Below are 14,893 nucleotides of genomic sequence, written 5' to 3'. Positions count from 1 at the left end.
TCCATGGGTGGACTTGGCGAGTAGGGTCACGATTTTGGTCGCATGTTAAGTGGCCAACTCTGCGAGTCGGTGGCTAGACTCGGCGAGTTGGTGTTGTGTGGAGAAAACCCTAATCCCAGGGATTGAGCCCTATATAAAGAACATAATACCCTCTCCCCAACCTCTTTGCTCTCCCTTGAAGTCCAGAAACCCTAATATTCATTTAAGAGAAATTAGAGAGCATTTGGATCTTGAAGGAGTGTTGTTGAAGAGATCTTTGAAGATTAAGAGGCTTGGAGCAAGGGGCTTTTCAAGGTTTTGGCTTATTCTTCTGTTGGAGTCTTCTTTGGAGGTAATGATTCGTTGCTTGAGCTGTTATTCATCTAGATCTATCATTTGTGGGATTTTTGGGAATATATCTAGTGCTATCTTGAGTTTGGAGGTTGGATCTGAGGTTGGTACCTCAGATCTAGAGTAGTGATGATCCAAAAGAGCATAAAGTCCCTGTTCAAGAGCTGTTGATGAAGCATTTTAGCCCCAAACCTTAGCCAAGAGTGTATTATGCTTAGATCTCCTTATTCACATAAAGTTTGCCACTTTACGTGATGGATGGCTTGTATAAGAGTAGATCTATGGATTTGAGACCCTGCATGGCTTAGAAAGCCTCTGTATGGGTTAAGAGCTAGTGGTACTCGGCGAGTCATATGGGTGCACTCGACAAGTTGCATGAAGATAGGCAGCAACTCGACGACTTGGAAGAACAACTCGGTGAATTGGTTGAAGATAGCCTTGGACTAGGCGAGTATGTTCTTGGACTCGGCGAGTCTGGTCGTGAGGTCCTAACCTTTTCTTGTTAAGCTGTGAATCGGTGAGTCAAGAGATGACTCGGTGAGTTGAGTTCGGTTAGACTCAGAGTTGTGGGACTCGGCAAGTCTTGGGGCGAATCGGCGAGTTGAGTCGTGTTATGGGAGTTTCAGAGCATGGGGACTCGACGAGTCAGCGGGTTGACTCGGCGAGTAGAGTCAGTCAGGAGGGTTGACTTTGACTGAGGACTTTGACTTTGACCAAGAGTTGACCAGTTGACTTTGAGGGGTAATTTGGTAATTATGGGTATTTATTGAGTTCAGTCTTTTGGTATTGATCAGTGGTGGAGTTCGTGTTGGAGGTTGGAGCAGCGTGATCTTATCCTTTTCAGTCAGCAGTTGCGAGGTGAGTTATCCTCACTATATCAACAGGGTCTAAGGCACCAAGGCCGACCCTTTATCGGATTGTAATCCGGGTATTGTTGTTATGTTTTTGCTTTGATATGTTTGCATCCCGGTAGTTAGGATGATATATGTTAGAGACCTGGTTAAGGTCGGTATCCTGGTATATAGGATGATGCTATGCTAGTGACCGGTTAGGTCGGTATCCTTGTTAGGATGAGGTTACGTTATGTGATCTGCTAGATCGGTTTGATTGGGTGTGGATTGTTATATGATTATATGTTTATGTGCACATGGTTGTGGGATTGGGGTTGGATTGAGGCGGGTCCTGCTTTGTGTTGTAGGCCAACATACCCAGGGCAGACCGGTTATCCCAAAGGCCCAGCGAGCGGTCTGGATAGGCTGTAGGCCCCACGAGGGCGGACCAGACGTGCCGAGGCTCGGAGAGTGGACCAGGCCGACTGAAGGCCCGGTGCGGGCGGACCAATCATATTGTAGGCTCAGAGAGTGGACCAGGTGGATTGAAGGCCCGGTGCGGGCGGACCAATCACACTGTAGACTCGATGTATATGGCTAGACTCGGAGGGTGGACCAGGTGGACTGTAAGCCAGTGCGGCGAACCAGTCACACAGTAGACCCGAAGTTCATGGTTGTTCTGTATCGGTTATATGATATGGTTTTGTTTGTATGGCATTGGTATTTTGGGGGTATCTCACTAAGCTTTCGAGCTTACAGTTGTGGTTTAAATGTTTCAGGTACATCAGGAGATCGTGGCAAGGCAAAGGCATGATCGTACCGCTCCTCGGGTTTTACGTGTTTATGATGTGGTTTTTGGGAAATACCCTGATAATAAATGTATTGAAAACCTTTTTGTAATAACTTTATGAAATTGGGTTATTTATGAAAAGTTTAAATTGGTTGGAATTTTTAGAGTGTTACACCCACAACTCGGGTGGACCCTCCGGTCATAACTCAATAAGCTCATAATATTAATACTCAGTATAAATCACAAAGACATAATGTAGAATATCACAATACACAGATAAGCACATAAGACATCTCGGTCACACAAAGATATCACTCATGGTAAGTATAGTGAGAAGACTCACCTCGCAAGAAATAGAATAATCTCGAACTCAAATCACCAGTCTAGCCTCCACCTAACACATATGACAATTATCCCTAATTAATCACGACTCTCAAGAAGCTACACTAACCCTTCTACAAACTCACAGAAGGGTAAAAGACCATTTTACCCCTCAACGGCCTTAATAGTCCACAAATTGACCAAACCCTTAAAGTCAACCAAAAGTCAACGACAGAGAGTACGTTGCACGTACCAGCTCTCTACGCTGGTTGTACTCTGCTGTCATGCATGCATCGGGGATGCTCGACCCCTAAGCTGCGCGTACTGGGATTACGCCCGGTGTACGTCCCAGTTTCACTTTTTCTACTCATTTGGTCTTAATTTGTAACATCCCATTTAAAATAGAATAAAATAAATAAATAAATCTGGAACTCCGAGATGTAAATTTTATTATTATTTTATAGCCAAAATCAAATAATAATTAGCGGGGTGTTGGTTTCGGGGAGCCAAATGAGATAATTTGGATTTTAGGGGGGGTTAAAGTGTGATTCCGGGATTTTTTTTTTAAAAAAAATGATATTCAGAAGGCAAGGACTGTTTGGTATCTTTTGGACTTAAAATGCAAGAATTTATGGGAGCGGGGGCTGATTGGTAAAATTTCGGATCTTATTTGAAAAGAATTCCAAAGTCAGGGTAGGAAGGGTAAAATATATGTGGACTCATGTTGGAAATAATTCAGGGAGGAAGGGTCATAGTTGTAAACTTGGCTTAAAGTTTGAAAATAAAACACGGGACTTAAACCCGTGTCTTCCTCCTTCGTCGCATTTGGGAGAACCCTAAACCTAAGAGACCATTTTTGGAGCCGCCACCATTGCTGAAGATAGGCTCGGCCGTCGGCTGCTTCGTTGAGTCCAATCGTCGCCCCAACTCCTCTACCACCTTGTCTCTCCAGCCGACGTTCCCCCATAACCCCCGATATGAGCCGTCAACTAGCCCCATCGCTGAGCTCCCACTGCCGGCGACAGCAAGGACCACTGGGAAGGATGCCCTTCATTCCTCTTCATCTAGTCGTCGCCGGTATCACGTGCAGACGCCGAATAACCACCGCCGCTGCCCACTTCCATTGAAGACGAAGCCGATGTCGGTGATTTCCGACCGCCCTCACTTCTTTTCCATCTCATAGCTGCCATGTGCCACCGCTCGATTGCTCACGCTGCTGCTACTGTCGACGACATGGCTGTACCGCTGCCACCTTCTCCTTCGTTTAGCCGCCACTGCTGCCTTTCTCTTGTGCCGCTGCCTCCACCCTTGTAGTTGTTTCCCTCCGGCGAGATCGAGTGGCCGTCGGGAACACCCGATGCCACCCTCTTCTTCTTTTCCATTCGTTAACCACTGTTGTTGTGCTTGTTCTGAATCTCTATGTGTTCGAGTTGCTACTACCGGAGAAAAAGCAAAGGAAAAACCACCATGTCCGCCGGCCATGGTGGTTGCCGCCTCAAGGATCGCCATAGAGGGTGTGTATGCTTCTGTAGGGTGTTATTTGTGTGTGTGTGTGTTAATTGGATGGTATTGTAAGTTGTAACAAGTGGAATAATGAAAGAAAAGTTTAAACCACCATCGTGAGGTGGTGGCTGCCGCCACCGGCCGCCGTGTCGGGTGGCGGTGTGCTTTGATTGCGTTTGGACCTCGTTTGGGGGATGTTTGGACAATGTGGGACCAATGGAACCCTAATGGGCCCAAAGAAACCCTTGTAGGCCCAATGGCACCCTAATGGGCCTATAAGGTCCAATGTGACCTAAAAGCCCAACCAATGGACTAATGAATTAGTATTGGGTTGGAAAACCCTAATTAGGGTTTGGAAAATCCTAAGAGCATAAAACCCTAACTTGTGGAAATTAATTGGGACACACGGGAATTGTTTGATAACTTGAAATATTAAATAATAATCATTGGCAAAAATTAATCAAAGCAATATTGGATTTAATGGATTAAGTCCTTAGTGGATAAAGTCTTTAATGGGTTAAGTAGGAAACTTAACCTAATCATCATTTTATGTGAAATCTTAATTTCACTTGGGTTATTAAATGGGCCATTCAAGATTAAGCAAAGGGACTAGAATAATTAATGGGCTTTGGGGGTAAGGCCCATTATATGATATTGGGCCTTAGAATAAGACCATGTATAGGCTTGGGCCCAATTTGGAAAATTGGGCCATATGTTGGGCTTTGATTCCCAGTTGACTTTGGGCCTATGGGTTGGGCCTTGGGCTTAAATAAAGTCAACCTTGGGGTAATGTAGTAATTATCCAAGGATGCATTTATGGTTATGTGATGGTACCCAACTATTAATTGGGTGTTATTTTGGTGTTGATAGTTCGGGAATCTGTCATCCAGCAGCTGGGGTTGAGTCTGCGGGACTTCAGCAGTGCCAGGTGAGTTCTCCTCACTATACCAATAGGGTCTACGACACTAGGTCGGTCCCTTGGGATTTTATCCCAGATTCAGTATGTGTTTCATATTCGTGATCAGTTAGATTGGTACCCTGGTACCTAGGGTGTTATGCGATTATGATCTGTTGGATTGGTACCTTGATAGATAGAATGGTGCTATGCTTAGCAGGTAGTATGATCTGTGCTTATTGCTTGATTATGTGCTATTTATATGTCGACATACATGGATGGGTTAGGTTGAGGCGGTAACCTGTTTTGTGCGGTTGAGGCCAGCATACTCGGGGCGGTCCGGATAGGCTGTAGGCCCGTAGGAGGCAGTCCAGTCATGCTGAAGGCCCGGCGAGCGGTCTGGATAGGCTGTAGGCCCATAAGAGGCAGTCCATTCATGCCGAAGGCTCGGGAGCGGTCCAGATAGGCTGTAGGCCCGTAGGAGGCGGTCCAGTCATGTTGAAGGCTCATTATGCATGTTGTTCTGTATTTGTATTGATATGATATTTGTTTTGGTTAGTATGGGTTGGTATTTTGGGGGTAACTCACTAAGTCTTCGAGCTTACGTTTATCGATTGTTGTTTCGGGTATTCTGATGATCGCGGGAAGGCGAAGGCGTGATCGTGCACCTCCTTACATTTTCATGATTGATTCTGGGGATACTCTGATGTTTAAATTATTTGAAAGTAAACTGTAATAACTTAATGGTTTTAAATGTTTTAAAAAAAAGTTTTAAGTTGGCTTGAATTTTATGGGTGTTACATAATCAGTTAAGACCTTGGCTCATATCACAAATCTGGACTCCCTAATAGCTCTTATTCCATAAAGTCAGTGACTTTAAGCCTTTGCATAGCTGATATGGTCACAAACACACAAAACATCCACTCTCTTATCTCAAAAATCTCATATCTCATGCATGGCTTGATTCTAACGTCCAAGACTGGATTTTTATGACACTTCACCAGTAAATACACTCAAAGGGGGTTGATCATAGTCTTCGGAGTACAATATCTCATAAAGTCTCCACCTTTTAGGACAAAACCCTAAAATACTCTACCATGATGCACAAAACGAAAGAGTGAGAAAGCTTGAAGCTTTATACCTCTATGTGAAGCTCCCAACACAGGTATGCTCACATCCAAGGGCCTGGACTCTCACTCCTTCTTCTCCAAAGCTTCTCCTTCACTTCAAGAACACACAAAGACCCTTAAGGCTCTCAAATGCACTCACAAGCTCTAAGAACGAAAGCTAGGGTTTAGAAGGTTTGTTGTCTGAGAATGGTCACCAGGAATGAGGCCATCATATCCTTTATATAAGGGACTCACACTAAATTAGGGTTTTCACTATGGGCCTAGTACGCCCAGCATACTAGGTGGCTTCCACGTCAAAAGCACGCACATGAGTACACTAAGCGTACACTCGTTTACGCCCCGCATACTCATTCACCACCTTTTCTCAAAAAGGGCTAAAATGGACAAGTACTCAAAAGACCAAAGGTTACAAGGTATACTTGCACTTGGGATGTTACACCTAGGTGTTAGAATCAAGTCATGGAGCACCAGAAGTCCATGAGAAGAAGAGATTCAGGCTCACAAGTTCTGCCCACGCAGAGTTCGGTTCCTCGCTAAACCCTATTGTAAGTGAGTTATGCTTACCCTACTTTAAGTATAGCTTATGTTTAAGTTCATTATTGTTATTATGAACCTATAACCAAGATTTATAAGTGATTCGAAGTCGTTATACTGATTGATCTACTTACGGGGATGATGTCTAGGTTGTGATTTAGTGAGGTGTTTAAAGTGGGATTTCCAAATAGTATACTTTGTATACCAAACGGACCCTACCTCCGATATGATCCTACTTGGTTGTTCCTTACTTGATAGATCTTGAAGTAGACTTTGAGTTAATGATGCATTTAGACTAATACTTAGTCGGAATAAATATTAGACTAAAACTTAGTGATAATAATACTAGGTTACGTCGAAGGAAAAGATAGTTGCTAGAAGCGAAGCGTTGCCCGAATTTCAAGTCGTCACTTTAACAAGTGAGTGCATAGTTACTTTCATCTTACACATAGATATGAAGTATTTAATATTAATACATGATATATGTGCTTATTATCTGTGTTCCTAATATCTATGCTAGATGAATGATTTTTACATGTTTTATTTGATTTAAACTATATATGTATTTTTATACCTATAAATACATTGGATAAAGATGGGTAGATAAATGTTAAGAGATGAAAGATGATGTATATGATGAGAGGTGAAAGATGATGAGAATCCTTAACTTTAATGATGATCAAGTCATCTAGCAGAGTATAGATGACGACTACAGACTATTCTAGACAGTCCAGTAGCATGCTAGCAGGCTCGCACCCTGTAGGTGTTTGTGAACGTGTTCACCAGATGTACTCTAAAAACCCTGTCAGCTATGGACTTAGTGCCTTACAAATAAACATTGGTAGCTGTGGACTTAGTGTCTTACAAATGAACATTGGCAGTTATGTCTAATAGATAACATCGACAGCTATGGACTTAGTACATGTTGGATAAACCCTGGCAGCTATGGACTTCATGCCTATTCCTTAGGAAAATCCTTAGGAATAAATATTGAAGAATAGATTATTCTTAGGGTAGATCCTTAAGAATAAAGAAGATAATGGGGATGGGTAGTCGGGTTAATTGGTGGACATGAAGTATGTGAAGAAACAAATTAACTATATTATTGTGGGTTGAGAGCCCTATGTACTCACTAGGTTTCCCAAACTGACCCACTAAGTTTATTTGTATCACAAGTGTCGATACAAAGATTGAAAGATACATTACACTGAGAGATTAAAGGAGATGTAAATCATTAGTGTAAATGAATGTAAGGTCTGTTTATGCTTATGTTTCTGTATTGACAATGACATCCCAATGTGTGACAACCCAAAAATTTCCGTTAGTTTTAACGTCGAAATTAATTACTTCAAAAATTAGTCAAATTTATCCCGAAAATATTTTTGACCGGATTTAAATCCGTTGGAATATTTTAAATAATATTCGTCAAGTGAACCAAAATTAAGGTGGCATAATTTTAAAATGTTGTCGTGTTTAACGGTAGTCGTTAAAAACCCCGTTCGCGGTTGGTGTCAGGTGAACCCCAACCAGGCCATAAACCCCACCCTATATAAGGGTGGAGTAGGTTTCATTCCCACCTTTTTCCCACCTTAGACTCTCTCTCTCTCTACTTTCTCTATCTACAAACAGGTTTTGGTCAAAAATCGCCCCTATGAGCTTCAAGTCGGTAAGTAAACCTTCCTAGATTGTTATCTAACTTATCTAGCTTGCAAATTCGTGACTTAATCATCCAAAAACCCCCAAGAACATGATTTTACGGTCTTGGGAGCCTCCCAAAACCGTAAACCCCTTTGAAGAGGGTTTTAATGCTCAAACACCCTTCCAAACCACTTCTAGTGCTTAGAAATGACTTAAGGGCTTGCACAAAAGGACTTATAACACCAAAAACTTGCACTTTGGGGAGTAAACATGAGTTTACGGTCTAAGAACATCCTTAGACTGTAAACCCAAATGCATGGACCATAAACACTTGTGTAAGTGTTAAACTACCCCCTAAACACCTCCAAGGGCTTCCATGAACTTCCTTGAGTGCATAGAACCTTATTTTCCTTCATTAAATGCACAAATGCATACAAAAATATGTCACACTTGATTTTACGGCCCAATAAGGTTCTTGGACCGTAAACACCTATTCTTAGACCATAAACATCCCCAAAGGGTGTTAAAGTGCCCTTAACACTTTGTATGGCTTGGAATTGGACCTAGAACTTCGTATGCTTAACCTACAACCACCAAAACATAGGACTCATGGACAAAATGAGTTTACTACTGTAAACTCATGTTTTTAAGGTAGTAAACTCCCCAAGAACATCTTCTTAGACCGTAAACACCTTTCCAAGGTGTTTAAGTGCCCTAAACACCTTCCTAAGCTCCTAAAAGTGACTAGAACCTTACATGCATGGGTTAGAACCACCAAACAACAAAAGAAATGGACCAACATGAGTTTACTACCGTAAACTCATGTTTTTACAGTCGTAAACTCCTCAAGAGTTGTCAATGGACCGTAAACTCCTCAAATTGTCCATTTTGAAGCCTTAAACCCTTCACAAGCCCTAGAATTGAACCTAACCTAGTTCCACAAGTGTTATAAGACCTTAATGCATCAAAGAACACACCATCCATGAGTTTACGGCCGTAAACTCATGGGGAGAAGGTCTTAGGGCCGTAAAATCTATAAAGAGTTTACTCTTGAAGAGTAAACTCCCTATCTAGGCCATACACACCCTTAGATGTTACCCGGGACACTCCTAGCACTTGGCTAAAGTGTTTTCCACATTTTAAGAATGAGTATATGTGTTTAATTAGTATTATATTTACTAATTGTATGTAAACATATGTCATCATATGTTAATGGGTCACTAAGTGTGTTCAAGTCTTTACTTGACACCGAGCACCCAACCGGCACTTTCGTTCGATCCGCTTACAACAGGTGAGTTCATACCCCTGAATTAACATTTTAAATGTTTTTACATGCTTTTATAGGGGGGGGGGAATACAAGTAAAAACATGCCAGTTATGATATCAATCATATGTGATATCAAGTATTTAATGACCCGCATGTACAAGGATTTATTACACTGTCAACTGTTTTACCAAGTATGATACTGTAAATGGTTTTCCAAAACGTCGTTACTTGTTCGAATATTTTCTCAAATTGTCTCTCGCGCTGTATGTTTTACTTCAAATTCAGTTACAGCAGCGTTTTAAACAAAGGCTTTCTTTACTTATATTGTTTTATCAAAGTTATAATCAAAACTTGTTTATGAAAGATTTTCAAGGGTTTCTAAAGGTTTTCAAGCTTATTTTACAAAAGAATACCAAGTCATGATTTTCTTAAGTGTAAAGGTTTTCCAAAGTTTTCTCCCATGTTTTTATACTCCTACTTCGTTAGATACTACTGCTTCGTTATGCTTCTACTTAGTTAATGCTCCCACTTAGTTAAACGCTTCTACTTGTTAATGCTCCTACTTTGTAAACGCTTCTACTTATTAACGCTTCTACTTGTTAACACTCCTACTTTGTAAACGCTTCTACTTATTAATGCTTCTACTTCGTGATACGCTTCTACTTGTTAACACTTCTACTTCGTGAAACACTTCTACTTCGTTAAATGCTTCTACTTAGTTAAATGTATGCCTGTGCTTGTATAGTTATATAAATAATGTTTTAAGGACTTAGGAAGGCTAGTTCACCCTATTTCCTTTTCCTCGTTTGGATGTGGTCTGGTGGGATCGGATATCCGTCCGAAGGTCGTTTAATCATTAATTATATATTATGTATACATGTATAGACATATAGGTTTACATCGGTCAGTTCAGTTATGAGTCTCTACCATTAGTCCAACACTTACATCAGAATTCACTATTCGAGATGCATCCTCAAGACACGGATCTCCCCGTCGTCGAGTTGGTAACCAGAGTCTCCTGTAGGGAGAGCGGACATTGTGTGTATAGATCTATACGGGACTGACACCCCCGCACCCTGACTGCTAGCTACAGTCCACGGCCTACCAAGCCAAGGGGTGACAAATGTCATACTTACATCGACGCTTGCAGGGCGTCAAGTACTCTAGTGTCGATTAGTATGGTTACGAGTATCTCCATATTTACCTTATAATTCATGGCCTTAAGGTAACGATGTTTAACATTGTATGCTGGAAACACACTCTTAGAATTGCTCTTATTTAGACCTTGCTAGCTGTATCTTTCATTTGATACTGTCTGGGGTCTGTGTTCACTGTTTTAGACCTTGCTAGCTGTATCTTTCATTTGATACTGTCCGGGGTCTGTGTTTCTTTGTTTTAGACCTTGCTAGCCGTATCGTACATTTGATACCGTCTAGGGGTCTGTGTCTTCTTTTGTTAGACTGAGCCAGACATGTCATTCATTCGATACTCTCCTGGAGCCTTTGATTGCTTTTGCCTTAGTTAGCAATATCTTCTGCTGAGGTATATGTTATTTTCCCTTAGTACTTTTACTAGTAATATTCTCCTACTTTCTTTAAAGTCAAATACCGTATTTTGGTAATGATAATATTTCAGGGAAATTCTCTTTAAAACATAACACTGTCGGGTCTTGGTAGAAGACTGCTTTTATTTAGAAAATATAGGATTTTCTGGAAAGGACTCTAATACACCGTTGATTCCAAACTACTACTTTTATAAAGTTATTTGAATAAAATGACACTAAATACTTATGAACTCACCAACATTTGTAAAAATGCTGATACTCGCTTTCAAATAACTTGTATTCTCAGTTCAGCAATAGACAGGTACATTCCAGGAGCTTTTGGTGAAGACAGTTTAGTACCAAGCTGCACCAATATTATTACTTGTATTACTGTAATGTCTCTATGAAATGTAAACCATGTAAAACTATTACTATTAATGCAATGGTTGTTGTACTTTGATTACTATACTGCATATGTTGTGATACTTGACATGACGTCATCCTCCCCAGAACGTTTCCGCCGTTCCGGTTTTGGGGTGTGACAGATTGGTATCAGAGCATTGTTTATAGTGAGCTAAGTATATCAATTCATAAAAGATATACAGCCTATAAATACATAGGGATAAAACACTCTGACCAAGAATTATACTTTAAAATATAACCATATTTTACCAAAGTATAAGAACACCTAGAATCTAAACACTCGAACACAAGTTCACAAGAAGAACAAGAATAAAAGTCTTCAGATGTTGAGCATTACCGTCAAACCTGGGCAGTTATGTAATCGTAAGCTGGAATAAATGTAACCTTATCAACTGCATTTATTAGAGATGCGATGAATGTGTGCTTGGGAGTGATAATGGTGTTGCAACAAATTTGAAACTTACCAACTAGGAATGCTAGAGCCAAACATAAAGTTTAAAATACTATGGGAGTATTTTGGAATACTAAAAGACTCACATTAATCCTAGAATCATAATCAGAAGATAAGAAACAAACAAGAAATTAAAATACCATAGGGGTATTTTAGGATCCATAGATAACCTTGTGTGAAGAACTGAAAAGATCCTTATTGATATACCTACAATTACAGAGGGTATATATATACTCCCAAGGTTATATATAATAAGGATCCCATAGGCTAGGAATGCGTGGTTTCGCTCTACTTCCTTTTCCTCGTTAGGATGTGGATATAGAGTAGTATCACATATTCGAAGGCCTATCGGATCTAAGCTATATATGATTTGTGTACCCTATGTAATCGTAGCAGGACTCGATATGGATCACCTAGTGAAATGTTAATAATCTCTTAGGATTCTTTAGACATTTCCATTCTCGCACGAACCCTGTAGAAAACCCTATCCACTTCGGTACTCGGCAGAAGGGTTGATTCAGACCCCGAAGAGGTTCATTGAGAAGATTTCCAGTTCGGAAATAAATGAACTAGGTCGAGACTATTGAAATCACCAAGTGCCTATATCTTTTTAGGGACATCGGTGAGAAATTCGCCTAAATTTCCGAGATTTCCAGTCATCCATCATGAAGTGATGACACCCAGAGTCGGAATCGGAAGTAAGACGGAGTAGAAATTCAATATGTCTATATGAGAAGAGAGCCCTAGGTAACTACCCGAAGGAAACCAACGCCGGTCCCAGTCAAAGATACGAGGTAGACAGAGGGAGCCAATACATGGAACCCGAGAAGAGTCTTTTCCTCGTGTTCGTCATGTTAATACACCTATAAAATAATACAATTTAGTGAGTTAGTGATTACACTACTCACGCTATGTGTTAGGTAAATCGTCTTTTTCCCGTTGCAAGTAATACGCTTAGAGCGGATACCCACACCTCTATTGAGGTTGTTTAGCCATAAGTTTTGATGAGCCTTTCTTCCTGCGGTCTTCGTTCCGAACTGTTCTCAGATCTTTCCAGGCCGGAGAGTGAAACCTTTCCTAGTATAAAGGTAACTTAGTAGGAACGACTCCCATCTTATGGCTTTTTCCGATACTCATACTCCCACCTTGATACCCGGACTACATCATAGGGATGTAGGTCGATACTCAGATAACCAGTATCCGAAGCACGGGAAAAATTTATGCCTAATATAGTAAGGATTGATACGTCCAGGGTTAACCATCGTCTCTCGTCAGCTTTTGTTCCTTTCCGTGTAGGAAAAACCATGCCTCCGAAGAAGCGTAACCCATCCGCCGGCAAGAAACCGACTCTCCTATTCGATGAAGCTACGTTCCAAGCTGCAGTCTCGGCAGCCGTAGCAGCTGTCATGGCTCAACTGAATGCTAACAACGCCAATGTTAGTAAGATCCCCATCGGAAATTCGGATCCAAGTAATGGACAGCAGCAACCAATCTCTGCATACCCAGTGTAACACCCCGAGATTCAGGTGCATTTCTTTCATCCTTGTTCTTTATTGAATTGTCATGTTTATTCCTTGAGTGGAGGATGTGTAGCAAGTGAGTACGCTGGGCGTACCAGAGGGGTACGCTGCGCGTACTCATGCGCTTAATTTGGATGCAGAGTCGCCAAGGTACGCTGGGCGTACCTAGAGTTACGTCGGGCATACCCGGCCCAGGTGCAAAAACCCTAATCCTCCTTGTGCACTATTTAAAAGGTGTTAAGGCTCATTCCTTAGCCTCCATGTCAGTGAGTGAAACCCTAAAAGAGAGCCCCATCGTTCTTAGAGTGAGAGAGAGTGTTGATTTGAGCTTGTTGGTGCTTTAGTGGCTTGGAGAAGAAGGAGGAAAAGAGATCTTGGAGGCTAAAGCTTGAGGTGCCATTTTGGATCTGGGATCTACAGATGAAAGAGCTACTCTTGGAGGTATAAAGTTCAAAACTTTCCTCTTCTTTTGGCTGTTGTTGTATGTGTCCTTTTAGGGCTAAAAACCCCAAAGGTGGAGACTTTATGAGTGTAGAGTGCTCCATGGTCCGAGATCTGTCCCTTTTCAGTGTTATTAGTGATGTAGAGCCATAAACTTCCCATCTTGGATGTTACTTTGGAGTCATGCATGTGTTTTAAGCCTTCTAGAGTTGAAGGTTGGATCATTTTGGGAGTTAGTGACTTGTTCAGCCATGCAAAGGCTTAAAGTCATCAACTTTATGGATTAAGGGGCTTAGAAGGGGTCAGATCTAAAATATGGACGTAGGTCTTAACTGTTTAAGACCTCAAGAGCAAAAGGGTTGAAGCAGGGGAGTACGCCGGGTGTAATCCCTAGTACGCGCCGCGTACTGGGTGGCGCTCCCCGATTCTATGGTGCAGCCGTGTACGCCCAACGTACACATCTGGTACGCGCAGCGTAACCCGGAGAGTTGACTTTTGGTTGACTTTTAGGGTATGGTCTAATGTGGCGCCTTTGAGCTATGAGAAGGGTAAAATGGTCTTTTACCCTTCTGAGAGTGTCATAAGAGAACATAGTCTAGCCTTTGAAAGTTATATTAAATAGAGTGTTATTTTCATATGATTAGGCGGAGGCTAGGCCAACGTTACCGAGTCAGAGATTTACTGAGATACCCGAGGTGAGTCTTCTCACTATACTTTACCTGTTGTGGTAATAGAGTTAAGAGACAGAGTATTATAGAGTTATATGCCAGTGTGATTGCATGTTATTATGTGTTGTGATTTATGTGGTATGTGATATGCATGATTCAGAGTTACAGAGTTGGGACTTTCGGGTCCCTAGAGTTAGGGCCAGAGGACCCACAGAGAGTTGGGGCTGGAGGGCCTCATTGAGACACATTAACCAGAGGGTCAACAGAGTTACAGCCTCGAGTGGCTATTATGTGATTAGTGTGGTATGTTGGGGAACTCACTAAGCTTAAGCTTACAGTGTTCAGTGTTATGTGTTTCAGGTACTAGTGATGACCGCGGGAAGGCGCCGGCTTGATTCGTACACACATATGGGATTGGATGTATTTTTGATCTTGGGAGACATTCGTGATTTAAAAACATGATGTTATGACATTTTATGAATGAATGGTTTTATTTAAAATGTGTTTTCAAATTTGAAAAATTGTTTTAATTTTTACGGTGTTACACCCAGCCACCCAAGAACCTCAAACAAATCCACTGAAGAGAAAACTCAAGATCGAGGAAGGAAG

Source organism: Lactuca sativa, chromosome 1 (assembly GCF_002870075.4).
Source record: "Lactuca sativa cultivar Salinas chromosome 1, Lsat_Salinas_v11, whole genome shotgun sequence".
NCBI classification, from domain to species: domain Eukaryota; kingdom Viridiplantae; phylum Streptophyta; class Magnoliopsida; order Asterales; family Asteraceae; genus Lactuca; species Lactuca sativa.
Note: the sequence above shows the minus strand (reverse complement) of the source record.